We start from the raw sequence: 23,263 nt of genomic DNA on the forward strand, positions 1-23,263 counted from the left end.
GCTCAAACTACTGAATCCTTAAATGAGCACCCAGCTTCAGGTTGGGTATTCAAGGCGTATTTAGAATAAAAATTAAACAGGAAAGAAGGAAAATCAAAGTGAGGAAATCACCACAAGGCATAATCAATCAGTGCTGGGCAGGAACTTAGACGGTTTTGGTAATTTCATCATTGACAACTTGCTGTAGTCTGGTCATTGGGTCTCAAATACAGAGTAGTGATGGCTGCTACTAAATGTTATATACTTTTGCAGCTCCTGGATCACTATCTTGGACTAGGAATGATAACAATTCACAATCCAATGATGACTATTCTAGGACAAAGCCTCCATCTACATTAGACAAGCAACTGTTTACCAGCTCCAAGTGTCCAGTGTCTGTAGAGGGGAGAATAAAACCTGATATGCCAGCATAGAGTAAGAGAAAATGTTTTAAAGTATGTGGGATATGAAATACATAATACAGAAAGTAATGCTTTTTTTATTTAATGGGAATTGTTTCCAAATTATAGTGGCATAGAATACACTATAGATCCTATGAGCCTTAAGATATAAAAAATCAAATTCTCATACAAGCCAGAAATCATTAAATTACATTTATTGTGACATTTTTCTTTGCAGGTTTTTCTTGATGGTTAGTCTCTCTGCAGCAAATATCATTTTGTGGCCAGGAATGGAGGAAGGTTTGCTCAAAGTCTTCTGCCAATCCTGTAATTAAGTTCAATGTAAGGAGATGTTTGTAGCCCTGGTTTGCCCATCTCCAGTTTTACCATGGGGAAACACTTGGCTGTTGCTTCCTGCTTTCTTTTATATTGCTTTGTGACTGGTGTATCACTGAACTCCAGTGGAAGTTGTGTTGCAAATCTAGACCATATCTATAGTCCTACATTTTGATAATGCCATGTGAATACTAGGCCTACAACATGCTGCAGGTCCTCAGAATGCCCATATGCAAGCAGTTAGCATGTAGTGTACAGGGGGCAAATCCTCCTAAGCTGCGCGGCCACACAGCAACCCAAAAGTTCCTATGCAGGTCATACACAAGTCAGCCTCTTTAAGTTACCACATATGCACAGCCACACAAAAAAATTTAAAGGGGCCCGCACTTAAACAAGTTGCCTGTGCACTCCAAAAACAAAAAAAAAAGAGCAACATTGACTGGGACTCAGTGCATAAATTGTGCCCGAGGCCAATTCAAGACTCAGATTTTATGGATGTGAGGTAGCTTCCACATAAAGTAACTGGAAGCCCGAGTACAATTCCAGATGCATGACACTAATTTGGAACAGACACTGAAATGGAGGCCCAGTAATTTCTTTCCTTCCAAGTGGCCTGCACCTTCCATTAAGTCATCCCTTTGTGAATATTGGTCTCAAAGACCAAAGTTGTTGTTGCTGTCTTCTTTCCTACACCCAATGTCCCCACCCCCACCTGGGAAAGTATACAAAGTAACTCTTCTGCCCTGTCATTTCAGGACAGACAATTAATGAAGTTTCTAATATTTGTTGTTGCAGGACACTTAGTAATGAACAACTAATGATCTCAGGGATGAGAGGCTTTAGTTAGAGTAGTGACAACAGAAAGAGGATCTTTTAATTAGAACAGGGAAAGTTAATAGGAGATAAAAATAGATTTGTTCAGAATTTGAAGTAAACAGGGAAAAACAATTTCCACTGCTTAGTGAATCAGTAACTAGAGGGCATATATTTAAGATCATCAGAGGAATGAAGGGAGAGGTTAGTTTTATTTTACACAGAATTGTTAGGACATGGAATGCCCCTTGAGACATACTGGTGACAGCAGTGTCCATAATAGCTTTTAAAAGGGAAGTAGATAAATATTTGAAAAAGAAAACAATAAAAGGGTTTGGTGAAAGGCAGGGGAATAGGATTAAACAGATAGCTCTTTGAGAACCTCCTGTTCTATAAAATTCTGTGATTCAAAGCATTCAGAGCTAGTGAAATATGTTCTTTTTTGTGCAGCCATCTTTATTCTACACTACAGCTGGCAATCATAAAACAACTTGTGGATCAAAGGCAACAGTTAGGACTCATCTTGTGATTCATATCGATACAAGGCTTCAATTCCATTGCAATACATCTCCTTCCTTGGAAGAAACTAAATATTTACATCAAAAACAAATGATTAAATCTGAACAGTCCCATAGTTCCAATGGGAACAGCTCAACAACTACAAAGTCACTGGTAAATAAACCTACTTATGTGGTTTTCTCATTACGGTGTTATTCTTCGTTGCTAGGATACAGGTCTTATTCTTCTTGGTGTTGGGAGCCATTTCTATCTGGAACTGCTGGTTGGCTGGCTTTAGTTCTGGTTCATTGTTCTGCTGATGATTGCTCTTGGGTTTTCTACTGCTATGCTCTGTTTTGTCATTTCCTGACTGTGGACTGCCTGAATGGCATCACTTGGATTACAGCCTATGTACCCTGATTCTCAGTTCTCTCTACAAGTGGTGGCTTTGCCGTTCTTTGCAGGTATGTCAGGTTGCTCACATGATATTTAAATCTTTAGTTTCTATTTTCAAGGACAAGGATTCATTTGCTGTTGCATCTATTTCTTTTCCCTCCTGGGTGAATTCTGACAATTTCTCATTTTCTAACTTTATCTTGTTCTTTGGTACCATTATTTACAGTCAGGCTTGTTTCAGTTAAAGCTTCTCTTTTGCTTACTTTATTATCTTCAATTTTAGTAGTTGTCTAACAGTATGTCTTGGTTCAGCCAAACTGTCTTTTAACTAGTGGGTTTTCAATATCTCACCCAGTGTAATGTATCAGTTGAGAAAATACTTTTTCCAGGATCATCTTCGTAATTTTAAGTGTTCTCTGCCTCGCCTTTATCTGTTAAAACTTGAGCAAGCTGGTGACATGACTGAACTGATATTGTTATGCCAACTCTTGGAATTTCTTGGAGTTGAATGGTTGTCCACAGCCTGATATAACTTCATCTAGAATGCCAGGCATGAAGATGAGCTTTCATCTTGGTTAGGACATTTTTGACATTTAAAAACAAAACCATTTGGTTAATGAAAAAGATATTAGGTGAATAGAAGATGGAGATAATTCCTTCCACATGCTTCGAACAGATCACAAGCTTTTTTTGGTACTTGATGACTTATAAAAGGGTGTCTTTTGCTTCTTGGCTTGAATCTGTTTGCATATACCAAACCTAGATGTGTACATTGCAATGTTCGTGCTCATCAGTGAATCATCTCTGTGGTTGTCTAAAGACAATCTTGGATTCTTTTGCAGCTTGAGTGAACGCTGCATCTTTCCTCTCTCACATTCTTGCTATAAGAAACTGAATTCCCTTGACTATCAGTCTGTGCTATATGCTCAGTTCATCTCTAAAGTTGAAATACACCACAATATGGGGTGACCCACTTCACTTGAATCAGGCCATTCTTTATTGTTATTTTCAACAACTTCAGGCCTTCATTTACTCCAGCAAGCTGGGGAATTTTGTTTGCTCCGTCCTCAGATAGCAGTATTATAGCATATTACATTTTTTTTTGTTTCAGATCTTGTGTCAATTAGCAGAACTTTCTTACTTTTAGCCTTTTTGGGCGTGAGGTAGGTGCACTTTCTTCCTGTCTCAAGCTGGACCCCATTCAAGTATTTTCAGTGCATCGCTCACAGTCAGGTAAACTGCATAGCAGTTCTGACATCTTTTGGCTGTTTACTTGAGATGTGACACTCCCAGTCATCCCATATTGTTCCACACCTTTTCCAATAACCTGCTAGATTGCTTGCCAATTCTATATTTTCATGGGGAGGACATAGTTTGAAGATTCAGTGGCCAGTGGGATGGTTGTAATCATGGTGCCAAGTATTTAACATGGTCGAATTGGCTGATAATGTCGAGCAAGTTATAGTCAAAAAGCACAAAGCAGTATTAATATTGTAGCAACAGCCTGACATAATCATACTCACGGAATCATACCTTACAGACAATGTCCCAGACACTGACATCACCATCCCTGGTAATGTCCTGTCCCACCGGCAGGACAGACCCAGCAGAGGTGGTGGCACAGTGATATACAGTCAGGAGGGAGTTGCCCTGGAAGTCCTCAATATTGACTCCGGATCCCATAAAGTCTCATGGCATCAGGTCAAACATGGACAAGGAAACCTCCTGCTGATTACCACCTACCGCCCTCTCAGCTGATGAGTCAATACACCTCCATGTTGAGCACCACTTGGAGGAAGCACTGTGGGTGGCAAGGGTGCAGAATGTACTCTGGGTGGGGACTTCAATGTCCATAACCAAGAGTGGCTCGGTAGCATCACTACTGACTGAGCTGGCCGAGTCCTAAAGGACATAGCTGCTAGACTGGGTGTGCGGCATGTGGTGAGGGAAGCAACAAAAGGGAAAAACATACTTGACTTTGTCCTCACCAATCTGCCTGCTGCAAATGCATCTGTCCATGACAGTATTGGTAGGAGTGACCACCACACAGTCCTTGTGGAGACGAAGTCCCGCCTCCAAATTGAGGATACCCTCCATCGTGGTACGTGGCTCTACCACAGTACTAAATGGGATAGATCTCGAACAGATCTAGCAATGCAAAACTGGGCATCCATGAGGCGTTGTGGGCCATCAGCAGCAGCAGAATTGTACTCAACCACAATCTGTAACCTCATGGCCCCGCATATCCCCCACTCTACCATTACCATCAAGCCAGGAGACAAACCCTGGTTCAATGAAGAGTGCAGGAGGGCATGCCAGGAGCAGCACCAGGCATACCTCAAAATGAGTTGTCAGCCTGGTGAAGCTACAACACAGGACTACTTGAGTGCCAAACTACGTAAGCAGCATGCAATAGAGCTAAGTGATCCCATAACCAACAGATCAGATCTAAGCTCTGCAGTCCTGCCACATCCAGTATGAATGGTGGTGGACAATTAAACAAATAACAGGAGGTGGAGGCTCCACAATTATCCCCATCCTCAATGATGGGGGAGCCCAGCACACCAGTAGATAAGGCTGAAGCATTTGCAACAACCTTCAGCCAGAAGTGCCAAGTTGATGATCCATCTCGGCCACCTCTTGAAGTCCCCAGCATCACAGATGTCAGACTTCTGCCAATTTGATTCACTCCACGTGATATCAAGAAACAACTGAAGGCACTGGATACTGCAAAGGCTATGGGCCATGTCAATATTCTGGCAATAGTACTGAAGACCTGTGCTCCAGAACTTGCCGGGCTCCTAACCAAGCTGTTCCAGTACAGCTATACCACTGGCATCTATCCGGCAATGTGGAAAATTGCCCAGGTATGTCCTGTACACAAAAAGCAGGACAAGTCCAACCCGGCCAATAACTGCCCCATCAGTCTACTCTCAATCATCAGTAAAGTGATGGAAGATGTCATCAACAGTGCCATCAAGTAGCACTTGCTTAGCAATAACCTGCTCAGTGACGCTCAGTTTGGGTTCTGCCAGGGCCACTCAGCTCCTGACCTCATTACAGCCTTGGGTTCAAACATGGACAAAAGAGCTGAACTCAAGAGGTGAGGTGAGAGTGACTGCCCTTGACATCAAGGCAGCATTTGACCAAGTATGGCATCAAGGAGCCCTAGCAAAACTGGAGTCAATGGGAATCAGGGGGAAAACTCTTCGCTGGTTGGAGCCATACCTAGCACAAAGGAAGATGGTTGTGGTTGTTGGAGGTCAATCATCCGAGCTCCAGGACATCACTGCAGGACCTCCTCAGGGTAGTGTCCTAGACCCAACTATCTTCAGCACCTTCATCAATGACCTTCCTTCAGTCATAAGGTCAGAAGTGGGGATGTTCGCTGATGATTGCACAATGTTCAGCACCATTCATGACTCCTCAGATACTGAAGTAGTCCGTGTAGAAATGCAGCAAGACCTGGACAATATATTCACACCCCACAAGTGCCAAGCAATGACCATCTCCAATAAGAGAGAATCTAACCATCTCCCTGTGACATTCAATGGCATTATCATCGCTGAATCCCCCACTATCAACATCCTGGGGGCTACCATTGATCAGAAACTGAACTGGAGTAGCCATATAAATACCATGGCTACAAGAGCAGGTCAGAGGCTAGGAATCCTGCAGCGAGTAACTCACTTCCCGACTCCTCAAAGCCTATTCACCATCTACAAGGCACAAGTCAGGAGTGTGATGGAATACTCTCCACTTGCCTGGATGGGTGCAGTTCCAACAACACTCAAGAAGCTCAACACCATCCAGGACAAAGCAGCCAGCTTGATTGGCACCCCATCCACAAGCATTCACTCCCTCCACCACCGACACACAGTGGCAGCAGTGTGTACCATCTGCAAGATGCACTGTAACAATGCACCAAGGCTCCTTAGACAGCACCTTCCAAACCCGCGACCTTTACCAACCAGAAGGACAAGGACAGCAAATGCATGGGAACACCACCACCTGAAAGTTCCCCTCCAAGTCACACACCATCCTGACTTGGAACTATATCGCTGTTCCTTCACTGTTGCTGGGTCAAAATCCTGGAACTCCCCTTCTTAACAGCACTGTGGGTGTTCCTACCTCACATGGATTGCAGCGGTTCAGGAAGGCAGCTCACCACCAACTTCTCAAGGGCAATTAGGGATGGGCAATAAATGCTGGCCTAGCCAGCGACGCCCACATCCCATGAATGAATAACAGAAAGTAAGCACATGCACATGAAGTACAGTGTTCAGCAAGTTAGCTGAAAAGCACTTGGGCAATAGGAAGGTGTTTTTTTCTGACATCAAATGTCCCTCATTTTCAGCTGTATCTCCTTTGTAACCATTCTGGCAGAATCCAAGTCCATTATGCTTACTTCTAACACTAGGTAATATTTGCTGTTGCGTGTCAGTTGTCAATAAACAAATGATTATGGAGCTGATAAAATGTACTGTTTACTGTGCAGTCATCTTGATTTTATGCTGTAACTATCAATCATAAAATAACTTCTTGGTCAGAGGGAACAATTCTCATAATTCTGTGTGATACAGAAAGAAGGCGAAACGTCAGCCCTGGGTACAATGTTACACATATGATTTGGCCACACCAGATCACCATTTTATTCAGAAATAGGGCAAAGGACTGTGCTTGTGGACAAACTATTGAAACCTACCATTTGGAAAAGAAGTTTTCCTCAAAGCTATTTTTTTTTGTTATAATGACTCTAATAAAAATTAAAATTGTATATCTTCAGCCACTTTAAGATATCAGCTTTCAACCAAAACTATGCTGAAAATATACCACAGTTAAAAGAAGGATGGATCAAACAAAGAAAAGATTATATTTTGTAGTTGAGAGGAGAAAGACAGATTTAAAACAAAACCAGGTAAGAAACTGGTGGTGCACCATCATTAATTGATCGTGCTTCTGTAAGGGAGCCTTGCCCACCAGCAGCATACCTTGGAAATTCAGGCATGTACTGCATATGAGTTAATACCATAATAAACCATGAAGTCAGATTATTAGTTATGGCCTTTTCATTTCTAGGATCAGTTTGCTTCCTGCCCAGCCAAGATAGGTTGAAAGTTCTGCTCTGTGATGTTAACTGGCTGATCCTGTTTTTGCAGTATTTATCCCCCACCCTTGCCATGTGTTCAAATTCAGCCCAGATAAATTAAACAAATACTTGCACATTTTGACTGGGTGTCACGGAATATTCAAACATTTTCTTTTGCCCTGTGGGGCATGGGTTAAATGTAACCCAGACAGATGAAACAAAACACTTTTCTGCTGAAGGACTGGGTGTCACAGTCTGTTCAAGCACTGTTGTTTCATCTTCAGGGTATGGGTTCAAACCTAGCTCAGAAAGATTAAATTAAGTCTCTTCTCATTGATTAGCGACTGAGTGTCACAGTGTATTAGATCACTTTTCCTTCCCCTCTGGATTGAATCTGAATTCATGTCTCAGACAGTGACAGTCATCCCTCTCAGAAAAGACAGAAAATAAGGAATGCAACCATCTTAACAGTAAATGATAGTGCTGTTGTTGTATCATTAAGTAACGAAGGATGCAAAAATAGCAATGGCAACGTGAAGACTGTAGTGTTTTCTTGCTCTTTCCTCGTCCACTCCACTTTGATGAGAACCATCAACCTGAAACGTTAAATCTGCTTTTCCGTCTACAAATGCTGCCTAACCTGCTGAGTATTTTCAGCATTTTCTGTTTTGTTTCTTATTATATTATTGTGACTGTATCTAATCATTCTGCAGAGGAAATGTGGATATTTATCTGTTTTATTTCACCCAAAACTCCTGCTCAATGAAATGTGATATTAATATCAATGTCCATGTTGGAAGCAAAATATTTTTCAAAAGCGGGCATGTAGGACTGAGCACAGCTGCTCTTTCAAAGAGTCAGCACAGGAACATCGGTCCGAATGGCCTCTTTCTGTGCTGTAACTTTCTATGTTTCAATGATTTACTCTATCAAAATGTTAACTCCTCTATCAAATCTCCCCTTAATTTTCTCTGCTCTGAGGAGAACTATCCCAGGTTCTTTGGCCTCTACTCGCAACTGAAGTCTTCCTTCCCTGATAACATTCTAGTAAACCTCATATGCAATCTCGCTAGGGCCCTGACATCATTCTAATTGTGGCGCCCAAAATTGGCCATAATATTCCAAATGGAGCCTATTAAATGTTTAAGAGCAATTGCACTTAATTCATTTCTGTTAACTGTTGCACTCTTCCCCAGGTTTTGGGGAGGGTTTTTTTTCAAGAAAGGAAAAAAAATTGGACTCTGAAAAACCCATAAAATTACGACAAAAAAAACAAAAACGTTTTTATTAAGCATTGCTGAAACTAAAGAAAACCAGCGAGAGACTTAAGGTACAGTTAGACTACAAGATAACCGACAATTACAGTTCAGACACCACTTTGCGTTCATAACAGATTCTCAATTAAGCTCGAGATAGTGTTAAGTTAAAAGAAATAGAGTCAAAGAGTCATGCAGCACAGAGACAGACCCTTCGGCCCATCGTGTCTGTGCCGGCCATCAAGCACTTACCTATTCTAATCCCATTTTCCAGCACTTGGCCCGTAGCCTTGTATGCTATGGCGTTTCAAGTGCGCATCTAAATACTTCTTAAATGTTGTGATGGTTCCTGCCTCTACCACCTCTTCAGGCAGCGTGTTCTAATTCCAACCACCTGGGTGAAATTTTTTTTTCTCAAATCCCCTCTAAACCTCCTGCCCCTTACCTTAAATCTATGCCCCCTGGTTATTGACCCCTCCGCCAAGGGAAAAAGTTTCTTCCTATCTAATCTATCAATGTCCCTCATAATTTTGTATACCTCAATCAGGTCCCCCCTCCGCCTTCTCTGCTCTAAGGAAAACAACCCTCGCCTTTTCAGTCTCTCTTCATAACTGAAATGCTCCAGCCCAGGCAACATCCTGGTGAATCTCCTCTGCACCCTCTCCAGTGCAATCACATCCTTCCCAGAACTGTACACAGTACTCCAGCTGTGGCCTAACTAGTGTTTTATACAGCTTCATCATAACCTCCCTGCTCTTATATTCTATGCCTCGGCTAATAAAGGCAAGTATCCCATATGTCTTCCTAACCACCTTATCTACCTGTGCTGCTGCCTTCAGTGATCTATGGACAAGTACACCAAGGTCCCTCTGACCTTCTGTACTTCCGAGGGCCCTATCATCCATTGTATATTCCCTTGCCTTGTTAGTCCTCTCAAAATGCATCACCTCACACTTCTCAGGATTAAATTCCATTTGCTACTGCTCCGCCCATTTTGTCAGCCCATCTATATCGTCCTGTAATCTAAGGCTTTCCTCCTCACTATTTACAACACCCATTTTTGTCATCTGCGAACTTACTGATCATACCTCCTATGTTCACGTCTAAATCATTAATGTACACCACAAACAGCAAGGGTCCCAGCACCGATCCCTGCGGTACACCACTGGTCTCAGGCTTCCAATTGCAAAAAATAACCCTCGACTATCACCCTCTGCCTCCTGCCACTAAGCCAATTTTGGATCCAGTTTGCCAAATTGCTCTGGATCGCATGGGCTCTTACCTTCTTAACCAATCTCCCATGTAGGACCTTATCAAAAGCCTTACTGGAGTCCATGTAGACTACATCAACTGCTTTACCCTCATCTACACATCTAGTCACCTCCTCGAAAAATTCAATCAAGTTAGTTAGTCATGATCTCCCCCTTAACAAAGCCATGCTGACTATCCCTGATTAATCCCTGCCTCTCCAAGTGGAGATTAATCTTGTTCCTCAGAATAGTTTCCCAACTACTGATGTTAGACTCACCAGCCTGTAATTACCTGGTTTATCCTTGCTCCCCTTCTTGAATAATGGTACCACATTCGCTGTCCTCCAGTCCTCTGGTATCTCTCCTGTAGCCAGAGAGGATTTGAAAATTTGTGTCAGAGCCCCTGCTATCTCCTCCCTTGCCTCACATAACAGCCTGGGATACATCTCATCTGGGCCTGGGGATTTATCCACTTTTAAGCCTGCTAAAACAGCTAATACTTCTTCCCTTTCAATCCTAATATGTTCAAGTATATCACAATCCCCCTCCCTGATCACTACACCGACATCGTGCTTCTCCATTGTGATCACAGATGAAAAGTAATCATTTAAAATCTCACCTATGTCCTCTGGCTCCACATACAGATTGCCACTTTGGTCCCTAATGGGCCCTATTCTTTCCCTGCTTATCCTCTTGCCCTTACTATACTTATAAAATGCCTTAGGACTTTCCTTTATCTTGCCTGCCAGTGTTTTTACATGTCCCCGCTTTGCTCTCCTAATTACTTTTTTAAGTACCCCCCTACACTTTCTCTACTCCTCTAGGGCCTCCGCTGTTTTCAGCGCTCTGAATCTGTCATAAGCCTCCTTTTTTTCCTGATGCAATCTCTATATCCCTTGACATCCAGGATTCCCTGGACTCGTTGGTCCTACCCTTCACCTTAATGGGTACATGTTGGCTCTGAACTCTCACTATTTCCTCTTTGAATGTATCCCACTGGTCTGATGTAGACTTTCCTACAAGTAGCTGCTCCCAGTCCACTTTGGCCAGATCCTGTTTTATCATATTGAAATCGGCCTTCCCCCAATTCAGTACTTTTATTTCCGGTCCATCTTTGTCCTTTTCCATAACTACCTTAAATCTTACAGAGTTATGGTCACTATCCCCGAAATGCTCCCACACTGACACTTCTAACACTTGTCCAGCTTCTTTCCCTAGGATTAGGTCCAGTACTGTCCCTTCTGTTGTAGGACTTTCTACGTACTGACTCAAAAAGCTCTCCTGTACGCATTTTAAGAATTCCGCCCCCTTTAAGCCTTTTGCACTAAGACTATCACAGTTGATATTAGGGAAGTTGAAATCCCCTACTATTATTACACCTCTCTGAGATTTGCCTACATATCTGCTCCTCTATCTCTCCTTGACTGTTTGGAGGCCTGTAATACACTCCCAGCCAAGTGTTTGTCCTCTTTCTGTTTTTAAGTTCTACCCATATGGCCTCATTTGAGGAACTTTCTAAGATATTATCCCTTTCATAAAGTTTCATAAAGGTTTAGTACAACTTCTTTGTTTTTGTACTCTATGCCTTTATCAAGCCAAGGATCCCGTATGCTTTAACAACCTTCTCAACTTGTGCTGCCACCTTCAAAGGTTTGTGTATGTACACCCCCAGGTCTCTCTGTTCCTGAACCCCTTTAATATTGCACTATTTAGTTCGTATTGCCTCTCTTCATTCTTCCTACCAAAATGAATGACTTCACACTTCTCTGCATTAAATTTCATCTGCCATGTGTTGACCATTTCACCAGTCTGTCTTATGTCCTCATGGAATCTACTATCCTTCTCACTGTTTACTATCTTTCTGAGTTTTATGTTATCTGAAAACATTGAAATAGTGCCTTGTATGTCATGTCCCTAGGTCATTAACGTATGTCAAAGAAAGCAACAGTTCCAACACCAACCCTTCGGGGACAACACTGCTCACATCCCTCCAGTCTGAAAAACAATCATTCACCACTAGTTTTCTGTCCCCTAGTCAGTTTCATATCCATGCAGCCACTGTCTCTTTAATCCTTTGGGCTTCAACTTTGCCAAAAAGTATTATGTGGTACTTACCATACACCTTTTGAAAATCCAAACACACAACATCAACCACATTACCCTCATCAAACCTCTCTCTTACTTCATCAAAGAACTCAATCAAGTCAGTCAAATGATTTGCCTTCAACAAATCCATGCTGGCTTTCATTTATTAAGCCATATTTTTCCAAGTGCCAATTAACTTTGTCCTAGATTATTGTCTCAAAGTTTTACCACCACTAATATTAGGTTGACCGGCCTGTAGTTGCTGGGTTTTGAAGAGGAGTGTAACATTTACAATCCTCCAGTCCTCTGGCACTACTCCCATATCTAAGCAGGCTTGGAAAATTATGGCCTCTGCAATTTCCACCATTACTTCCCTCAGCAACATAGGATGTATCCCATCCAGACTGGGTGACTTTTCTACTTTGACCACTGCCAACCTTTTAAGTACTGCCTCTTGGTTAATTTTTGTCCTATATAATTTCTCTACTCCCTCCTCCTTAACTGCAACATTGGCAGCATCCTCTTTCATGAAGACAGATGCAAAATATTCATTTAGTACTTCAGCCATGTCCTCTGTCCCCCACAAGTGGATTTCCTTTTTGGTTCCTAATTGGCCCCACCCTTCCTTTAACTACCTTTTACATTATAAATTATTTATGTATTTATAACATATTATAAAATACTTTTGGGTTCCCTTTGATGTTACTTGCTATTCTCATACACCTTCTTTGCCCACTTATTTACTTTTCATTTTTCCTCTGTACTTTTTTTTTCTTGTTCATTTTAATGTCTATATCTTTAGTTATCCAGGGACCCCCAGCTTTGGATGCTCTTCCTTCCCCACTGTGGGAATTTGCCTAGTCTGTACCCATATTATCTTCTCTTTGAAGGCCTCCCATTACTCATTAACTGTTTTACCTGCCAAGCTTTGATTCCAATCCACCTGGGCCAGAATCCTCTTCTACTCATTGAAATTAGCTTTCCTCCAACTGAGTTTTTTCATATTTGATCTTTACTGTCCTTTTCATAATTAATCACAATCTAATGATATGATCACTGATTTCCAAACACACCCCCAGTGAAACAAGTTCCATTTGTCACACTATATTCCCCAGAACTAGACGCAGTACTGCTTCCTTTCTTGTTGGACTGGAGACATACTAATCAAGAAAATTCTCTTGTAAACATTTCAGGAAATCCTCTCCCTCTTTCCCCCATAAATGTTATTTTCCCAGTCTATATTAGGGTAATTAAAGTCCATTATCCCTACTCTAGATCTTGCACTTTTCTGCAGTATCTCCTTCCCAGTATTAGGTGGCCTATAGTATAGACTCATCAGCATAATAGCTCTTCTATTGTATTTTTTTTTAATTCTAGCCAAATAGACTGTCTTTGAACCCTTAAGTACATCACTTTCCAGTGCTGTAATCATATCTTTGAGCAATACTGCCATCCTGCCTCGTCTTTTTTCTTCCCTATCCTTTGTGAATACACTGTATTCAATGTACATTGTATTCAGCAATGGTAAATATCCATTCTTCCCCTGATTTGAGCCAGGTCACTGTTATTGCCACAATATTATAATCCCACGTGACTACTTACGCCTGCAGTTCACCATCCTCATTTAACCACACTCCTGGCATTTATGCAGGTGCACTCTAAACCCATCTTAATCTGCCTCGCATTTCCCACCTGTCTGATCTTTCCTATTTCTGAACTACTCTTTATTCTAATATCTCTCTCAGTTCTCTCTAATGCGTCATCCTGGTGTCCCTACCCCTGCCAAATTAGTTTTAAACCATCCGTACAGCACTAGTTGACCTCTCTGCCAGGATATTGGTCCAAAGCATTGTTGAAGTACAACTCATCCATCTTTATAGGTCTCTCTTGCCCCAGAAATTATCCCAGTGCCCATGGATTCTGAACCCCTCCCTCCTGCACCATTTCTCCAGCTGCATATTAACCTGTCTTATCTTACTGTCATTAAAATCACAGTTCTGATGAAGAGTCATTGATTTGAAAAGTGGGGCTGGATTTTCAAACGCCTGTGAAAGCGAGACCAGGTGCATGAGTGCTTTGAAAATAGCGCTTCCAGATGGCATGTCAGTCTTCCGACACTTCTGAAATGCGTTGCAATTTTCAAAGCGACGGCCAAGGCGGGGCGGGGAGTGGGGGTGGGAGCCAGAAACCCGCTCGCCTTCAATTAACTGCCTGTTAAGCTCACTGAAGAGCTTGTTAACAGGTTGGAGAGGGCCAGAAGGAAATCTTGAAAGTGGTGAACAGGAAGAGCAAACAGTCTGGGGCATATTTTTTCACGCCTGTTGGGAGCACTACGGGGGAGCCATACTGTGATGTTGCTGCTGAATAAAGGTGGTGTAAAAAAAAAGTTATTCAAACTGACGTGCTCAAGCAGTGGCATAAAGTTGCCATTACTTCAGCAAAGCGGGTCCTTGTCATTAACCATTTGGCCACTTGTATGCACTGTGAGGCTGCTGGCCCTCTGCTCTCCTGCCTGCTCCAATCTGCAAGGCAATGGTAAACCCAGTCATGGCTGCTGTCTACCTTTGAGCATTGCACTCCAGCGCCAGTTCCTGCTTCCAGGCACTGAGCTCGCCTCGATGCCATTTAGGGGATTTGCATATTAAAATAGTGTTGTTTCAGAATGCTGGCTTGGCACAGGTTCAGGACCCAGGAATGATCCGGGCACTCCCTGTTTCTCTCTCCACAGATGCTGCCTGACTTGCTGGTAGTTTTCCAGCCTTTTCTGTCTTTATTTCAGATTTGGTTTTTCCGTTTGTTAAAATCACCATGATACATGATACAGTGAAGTAATACACTGCAGACTAACATGTAATACCATTGATTGGTATGATGCAGGCTTCGCTGCTGAGTTTTTGATTTCAGCTGCATTAATCTGGGGAATAAAGAATGGGGGCCAAGTGTTTTCCACAGGAAGAGAAGGGAAAAATAGAGGGAAAGTAATTCTGAGTTCATAACCACCTTTTAGTAACCAGATTTTAGCTATGGAGAATTCAGAATTAAATTGAATTGCATGAACTCAGGACTGGATTTTTTTTCTCCCAATAGGGCCCAAGCTTAGATGTAACGCCAGTGTCGGGGCCAAGAACACACAAGAGTTATGAGGACCAAAGGAATGTGAAGAAAGCAAAGCTGAGCTAGTTCTGGCTAAGAAATATCAAGCCTGTGAAGGAAAGTAGAGTGGGAGAGGAAGAGAAAGTGCACAGTTTGAAACAAGCAGGGATACCCAGGACTGAGGTGTACACGAACAAACCAGCACTGAAGGGAACTGATGGAACACACATGGAGAGGCTCTAAATGAGACTTAGAAGGGCAAAGACCTCAACATACATTTGAATCACAGAATAATACAGTGCAGGAGAGGCCCTTCGGCCCATCGAGTCTGCATTAAAACACCTGACCTGTCTACCTAATCCCATTTGCCAGCACTTGGCCCATAGCCTTGAATGTTATGATGTGCCAAGTGCTCATCCAGGTACTTTTTAAAGGATGTGAGGCAACCCGCCTCTACCACCCTCCCAGGCAGGGCATTCCAGACTGTCACCACCCTCTGGGTAAAAAAGTTCTTCCTCAAGTCCCCCTTAAACCTCCCGCCCCTCACCTTAAACTTGTGTCCCCTAGTAACTGACCGTTCAACTAAGGGGAACAGCTGCTCCTATCCACCCTGTCCATGCCCCTCATAATCTTGTACACCTCGATCAGGTCACCCCTCAGTCTTCACTGCTCCAGCGAAAACAACCCAAGCCTATCCAACCTCTCTTCATAGCTTAAATGTTCCATCCCAGGCACCATCCTGGTGAATCGCCTCTGCACCCCCTCCAGTGCAATCACATCCTTCCTATAATGTGGCGACCAGAAATGCACACAGTACTCCAGCTGTGGCCTTACCAAAGTTCTGTACAACTCCAACATGACCTCCCTGCTTTTGTAATCTATGCCTCGATTGATAAAGGCAAGTGTCCCATATGCCTTTTTCACCACCCTATTAACCTGCCCTTCTGCCTTCAGAGATCTATGGACAAACACGCCAAGGTCCCTTTGTTCCTCGGAACTTCCCAGTGTCAGGCCATTCATTGAATACTTCCGTGTCACATTACTCCTTCCAAAGTGTATCACCTCACACTTTTCAGCGTTAAATTCCATCTGCCACTTTTCTGCCCATTTGACTATCCCGTCTATATCTTCCTGTAACCCAAGATACGCAACCTCACTGTTAACCACTCAGCCAATCTTTGTGTCATCTGCGAACTTACTGATCCTACCCCCCACATAGTCATCTATGTCGTTTATATAAATGACAAACCATAGGGGACCCAGCACAGATCCCTGTGTTACGCCACTGAACACTGGCTTCCAGTCACTAAAACAGCCGTCTGTCATCACTCTCTGTCTCCTACAGCTAAGCCAATTTTGAATCCACCTTATCAAGTTACCTTGTATCCCATGTGCATTTGCTTTCTTGATAAGTCTCCCATGTGGGACCTTGTCAAAGGCTTTGCTGAAATCCATGTAAACTACATCAACTGCACTACCCTCATCTACACACCTGGTCACATGCTCAAAAAATTCAATCAAATTTGTTAGGCATGACCTCCCTCTGACAAAGCCATGCTGACTATTCCTAATCAAATTTTGCCTCTCCAAGTGGAGATAGATTCTCTCCTTCAGAATTTTCTCCAATAGTTTCCCTACCACTGACATGAGACTCACTGGTCTGTAGTTCCCTGGCTTATCTCTACAACCTTTCTTAAATAGTGGTACCACATTAGCTGTTCTCCAGTCCTCTGGCGCCTCCCCTGTGGCCAGAGAGGAATTAAAAATTAGGGTCAGAGCCCCTGCAATCTCCACCCTCGCCTCCCACAGCATCCTGGGACACAAATCGTCCAGACCTGGAGATTTGTCCACTTTTAAGCCTTCCAAAACCTCCAATACCTTGTCACTCCCCATGACAATTTGCTCAAGAACCTCACAGTCTCTCTCTCTAAGTTCCATATCTACATCCTCATTTTCTTGGGTGAAGAGAGATGTGAAGTATTCATTCAACACCCTACCAATGTCCTCAGGCTCCACCCACAAATTTCCCCTTGGTCCCTAATGGGTCCTACTCTTTCCCTGGTTATCCACTTCCCATTGATATACTTATAGAATATCTTGGGATTTTCCCTACTTTTACCAGCCAGAGCTTTCTCATATCCCCTCTTTGCACTCCTAATTGCTTTCTTAAGCTCCATCCTACACTTTCTGTATTCCACTAATGCTTCCATTGATTTGCTCTCCTTGTATTTGCTAAAAGCCTCTCTTTTCCTTGTCATCATACCCTGAATGTTTCTGGTCATCCATGGTTCTCTGGGCTTGTTGCTCCTACCTATTACCCTAGAGGGAACATGTTGGGCCTGTACCCTCCCCATTTCCTTTTTGAATGCCCCCCACTGCTCTTCTGTAGATTTCCCGACAAGTAACTCTTTCCAGTCTACCTTGGCCAGATCCTGCCTTATTTTACTAAAATTCGCTCTCCCCCAATCCAAAACCTTTTTTTGCAACTTGTCTATTTCTTTCTCCATAACAAGCTTAAATTGTACCATGTTATGGTCACTATCACCAAAATGCTCCCCCACCAACACATCAACCACCTGTCCGGCTTCATTCCCCAGAATTAGGTCCAGCACTGTACCCTCCCTTGTTGGGTCCTCTACCTATTGGGCTAAAAAGTTCTCCTGTATACATTTTAAGAACTCCACTCCATCTAAGCCCTTAACACGATGACTATCCCAATTAATGTTGGGAAAGTTGAAATCACCTAATATAATTACCCTATTGTTATTTTTACACACCTCTGCAAATTGTGCACATATTTGCTCCTCAATTTCCCGCTGACTATCTGGGGGTCTATAATAAACACCTAGCAATGTGGCTGTCCCTTTTTTTATTCCTAAACTCTACCCATAAAGCTTCATTTGATGCCCCCTCCAAGATATCATCTCTCCTTACTGCAGTAACTGACTCCTTAACTAATATTGCAATGCCCCCTCCTCTTTTACCCCCTCCTCTGTCTCGCCTGAAGATTCTATATCCCGGGATACTGAGCTGCTAATCCTGCCCCTCCCTCAACCATGTCTCCATGATGGCTACTATATCACAATTCCACGTGTCAATCATTGCCCTTAACTCGTCTGTTTTACCTGCAATACTCCTGGCATTAAAGTAGAGGCCTTCCATCCTGTTCTTACTCCCTTGAAACTTACTTCCGCTGTATTCCCTCTGACTTGTTTGCTTTCCTGTGCTTAGCTGTGTCCCTATTCTGCTAGGAGTCTGCGTCCCCTCCCCCTGCCAAATTAGTTTAAACTCCTCCCAACAGCACTAGCAAACCCGACAGCAAGGATGTTAGTCCCCCTCTGGTTCAGATGTAGACCGTCCCGCTTGTACAGGTCCCACCTTCCCCAGAAACGGTCCCAGTGGTCCAGGAATCTAAAACCCTCCCTCCTGCACCAACTCTTAAGCCACGCGTTCATCTGTGCTATTGTCCTATTTCTATACTCGCTAGCACGTGGCACTGGGAGTAATCCAGAGATTACAACCCGACAGGTCCTGCTTTTTAATCTACTGCCTAACTCCCTGAATTCTTGATGCAAGACCTCATCCCTCTTTCTACCTATGTCATTGGTACCAACATGTACCATGACCTCTGCCTTATCACCCTCCCCCTTCAGGATGCCCTGCAGCCGTTCAGTGACATCCCGGACCCTGGCACCAGGGAGGCAACACACCCTCCTGGAGTCACGTTGACGGCCACAGTAGCACCTATCTGAGTCTTAATAAAAAAAAAGTTGAAATCAGGAAGGTCCAAGAGAGTAAACCAAGCTTCAGAGAAAGGGAGCCAAGCCAAGCTCTAAGCTCAAAAAAGCATAGGCCCTTGAGAGAATTATTGTGCAAGAGAGTTATTACACTTCATGGGTACGTTTATGTGTAATTTCAGTTATTTTTCTCAGTTTTTTAAAATTGTTCATGTTTTATTGTGATTTATGTTAAATTTAGCTGAATGTGCAGGTGGCCAGTTTGTGTGCAGCCAAGGTGGTTGCTCAAAATGCTTGAAAAGTATTGTTTTGATTGGTTGGTTTCATGGATGTTGCTGGCTCCCAATTGGTAGTCGTAGCTTTTCCGATCTGTTCATTGAGAATAGGCTATAGAAATAAATCTGCATAGTTAACTGAACAGATTGTGCTTTTTAAAGTGTAATGCCCAATGTTCAAGGTGGGATAACCTACGGATGAATTGGGAGAGAAACTGGGCTTGTTAGCACTCATTCTTTGGGTGCTACGAGGTCCCCAAGGGCACCAAGATGGTGTCCCGGGCAAATCGTGCCAGATGCCATATTGGTGACAGCATTATCGCCTGCACAGTGAATGGACTCCGGAAGTCTGCAGAGTTCTGGTAGGCATTCCCCTTGGAATACAGCATGACTTGGAGAATGAACAGAGACCACACAGAGCAGGACAAGCTGCTGGAAGAGGAAGTAGGAGGTGGAGAAAGAAGGGCACAGCAGGAAGCCATATTCGCTCAGGTGTTCAGAGAACAATTTTCCTACTTGAATCTCGGTGATGACCAGTGCCTGAGATGTCTGCGCTTCAGTAAGGAGGTCCTCGCTGAAATCTGTCACCTGCTGCAGCCACAACTGCAACCTCAGAGCAGGGCAAGGACTCCATTGCCAGTGGTTGTGAAGATTACTGTAGCAATGAAATAAAAAAATATAAAAAAAAGCATATTATCTAAATGGTGAGAGATTGCAGAGCTCTGAGGTACAAAGGATGTCCTCGTGCATGAATCGCAAAAGGTTAGTATGCAGGTTCAGCAAGTAATTAGGAAAGCTAATAGAATGTTATCATTTATTGCGAGGGGAATTGAATACAAAAGTAGGGAGGTTATGCTTCAGTTATACAGGGCATCGGTGAAACCACACCTGGAGTACTGTGTACAGTACTGGTCTCCTTATTTAAGGAAGGATGTAAATGTGTTGGAAGCAGTTCAGAGAAAGTTTACTGGACTAATACCTGAAATGGGCAGGTTGTCTTATGAGGAAAGGTTGGACAGACTAGGCTGATATCCGCTGGAGTCAAGAAGAGTAAGAGGCAACTTGATTGAAACATATAAGATTCTGAGGGGTCTCGACAAGGTGGATGTGGAAAGGATGTTTCCCCTTGTGGGAGAATCTAGAACTAGGGGTCACTGTTTAAAAATAAGGGGTTGTCTATTTAAGACAGATGAGGAGAATTTTTTTCTCTTAATTGGTCCTGAGTCTTTGGAACTCTATTCCTCAAAAGGTGGTGGAAGCAGAGACTTTGAATATTTTTAAGGCAAGAGGTACATAGGAACATAGGAGCAGGAGTAGGCCATTCAACCCATCGATCCTGTCCCACCATTCAATATGATCATGGCTGATCTTCCACTTCAATGCCTTCTTCCCCACACTATCCTCATATCCCCTTATGTCATTGGTATTTAGAAATCTGTCAATCTCTACTTTAAACGTATTCAATGACTGAGCTTCCACAGCCCTCTGGGGTAGAGAATTCCAAAGATTCACAACCCTCTGAGTAAAGAAATTTCTCCTCATCTCTGTCCTAAGTGGCTTCCCCCTTATTCTGAAATTGTGTCCCTTGGTTCTAGACTCCCCAACCAGGGGAAACATCTTAGCTGCATCTACCCTGTCTATCCCTTTAAGCATCTTGTAGGTTTCAATGAAATCACCTCTCATTCTTCAAAACTCTAGAGAATACAGGCCCAGTTTTCCTAATCTCTCTTCATAGGACAGTTCTGCCATCCTGGGAAAATGTCTGGTGAACCTTTGCTGCACTCCCTCGATGGCAATAATATCCTTCCTAAGGTAAGGGGACCAAAACTAGACACAGTACTCCAGGTGCAATCTAACCAAGGTTCTATACAATTGAAGCAAGACTTCACTACTCCTGTACTCAAATCCTCTTGTGATAAAAGCTAACATACCATTATCCTTCCTAATTGCTTGCTGCACCTGCATGTTAGCTTTCAGTGACTTATTGACAAGGACACCCAGGTCCCTTTGTCCATCTACACTTTCTAATCTCTCACATTGAAGAAATACTCTGCACATCTGTTCCTCCTACCAAAGCGGATAACCTCAGATTTTTCCACATTATATTGTATCTGCCATGTTACAGAGTCATAGAGTCGTACAGCACAGAAACAGGCCCTTTGGCCCACCGCGTCCATGCCGACCATAATGCCTTTTCGTGCCCACTCACTAAGTCTGTCCAAATCCCCTTGAAGCAGCTTTGCATCTTCATCACAACACACATTCCCACCTAGTTTTGTGTCATCTGTGAACTTGGAAATACTACATTTGGTTCCCACATCCAAATCATTGATATATATTGTGAACAGCTGGGACCCAAGCACTGATCCCTGCGGTACCCCACTAGTCACAGTCTGCCAACATGAGAATGATCCGTTTATTCCTACACTCTGCTTTCTGCCTGTTAACCAATCCTCAATCCATGCCAGTATATTACCTCCTATCCCATGTGCTTTAATTTTGCTAACCAACCTCCTGTGGGGGACTTTATCAAAAGCTTTCTGAAAATCCCAGTATACCACATCCCCCAACCCCCCTTTATCAATTCTGTTAGTCACATCCTCAAAAAACTCCAAATGGTTTGTCAAACATGATTTCCCATTCATAAATCCATGTTGACTATGCCCAATCAGATCATTATTATCCAAGTGTCCATTTATCACATCCTTTAGAATAGATTCTAGTAATTTCCCAATGACTGATGTAAGGCTAAAAGGTCTGTAATTCCCTGTTTTCTCTCTCCCTACCTTCTTAAATAGTGGGGTGACATTTGCGATCTTCCAATCTACAGGAACCATTCCAGAATCTATAGAATTTTGGAAGATGATCACCTGGCGGTCACCCATTCCCTCTCTGCCTGCATGCTGCTAACCTGTGGTGTGACCACCGGCCAAAATGTGCTATCCATGTAGTCCTCTGCCTCGCAGATGCACAACAGTGACTCCAGCCGCTACTCGGGTTCCGAAACCCGGAGCTCAAGCTTCTGCAGCCGATGACACTTCCTGCAGATGTGTTCATCTAGGACACGTGGTGCGTCCATGATTTCCCACATGCCGCAGGACAAACATTCCACTTGGCCAAGCTGACTTTCCATAATGTAATTTTAAAAACTTATTACAATGAGAAGTAAAATAACTTACCAATCAGCTTCTTCCCCTGCACCGAAGAGAGAGGCAGCTACTGGAGACTGAAAAAAGGTAGAAGAAAGAAAGAAGCCCCTCCCTCACACACCAAACTCCCATTTTACACTTTATGCACTCAAATTTATTTTTTTCTTAATTTGTCGTTCCCCTCCTTACTGAACTCCCTCACTTACCAAACTCTCTTCTTCACACTCAGTGCAGATGAGCAACACTGAGAGTCCCCTGGATTTATAGATAGATTCTTGATAAGTAAGGGGGTGAAAGGTTATTGGGGGTAGGTGGGAATGTGGAGTTGAGGTTACAATCAGATCAGCCATCAGAGCAGACTCGAGGGGCCGAGTGGCCTACTCCTATTCCTAATTCGTATGTCGCAAACTTTTATGGGTCTGGCTCCTTCCAGGCTGGAACTAGAGACATTTGCAACATCTTGTAGTTTGCCATCTACTGTTGTGTAAGTGAGGTGATTGATGCTCTCTAGTCAATGAGAGCTAACTACATTTCATTCTTTCTTGCCAGAGAGAATCATGCAGAGCAGACATGAGGCGTCATGATGATTGCAGGCTTCCTCATGGTACAGGGTTCCATTGACTGCACAGACATTGCATGCAGGTGCTGCAATGGGGACTACCATTGACCAGAAACTGAACTGGAGTAGCCATATAAATACCGTAGCTACAAGAGCAGGTCAGAGGCCAAGAATGCTGTGGCGAGTAACACACCTCTTGACTCCCCAAAACCTGTCCACCATCTACAAGGCACAAGTCAGGAGTGTGATGGAATACTCTCCACTTGCCCGGATGGGTGCAGCTCCAACAACACTCAAGAAGCTCGACACCATCCAGGACAAAGCAGCTCGCTTGATTGGCACCCCAT

General features: G+C 43.2%; 1 protein-coding gene across 2 annotated transcripts in view; it reads right to left on the bottom strand.

Moving 5' to 3' along the window:
* The window catches only part of wnt5b (wingless-type MMTV integration site family, member 5b), a 161,089-nt gene that overhangs the window by 98,285 nt on the left and 39,541 nt on the right, over positions 1-23,263 (bottom strand). The window contains exon 1 of one of the 2 annotated variants that reach the window (XM_068050776.1): positions 19,725-19,844. The exons of the other annotated variant lie outside the window; for it this stretch is intronic. The gene's annotated coding sequence lies outside the window, so the exon portion shown is untranslated. Of the gene's footprint in view, positions 1-19,724; positions 19,845-23,263 lie in introns of those variants that run through there. 2 annotated transcript variants of the gene reach the window in all.

Source organism: Heterodontus francisci, chromosome 18, assembly GCF_036365525.1.
Source record: "Heterodontus francisci isolate sHetFra1 chromosome 18, sHetFra1.hap1, whole genome shotgun sequence".
Classification (NCBI taxonomy): domain Eukaryota; kingdom Metazoa; phylum Chordata; class Chondrichthyes; order Heterodontiformes; family Heterodontidae; genus Heterodontus; species Heterodontus francisci.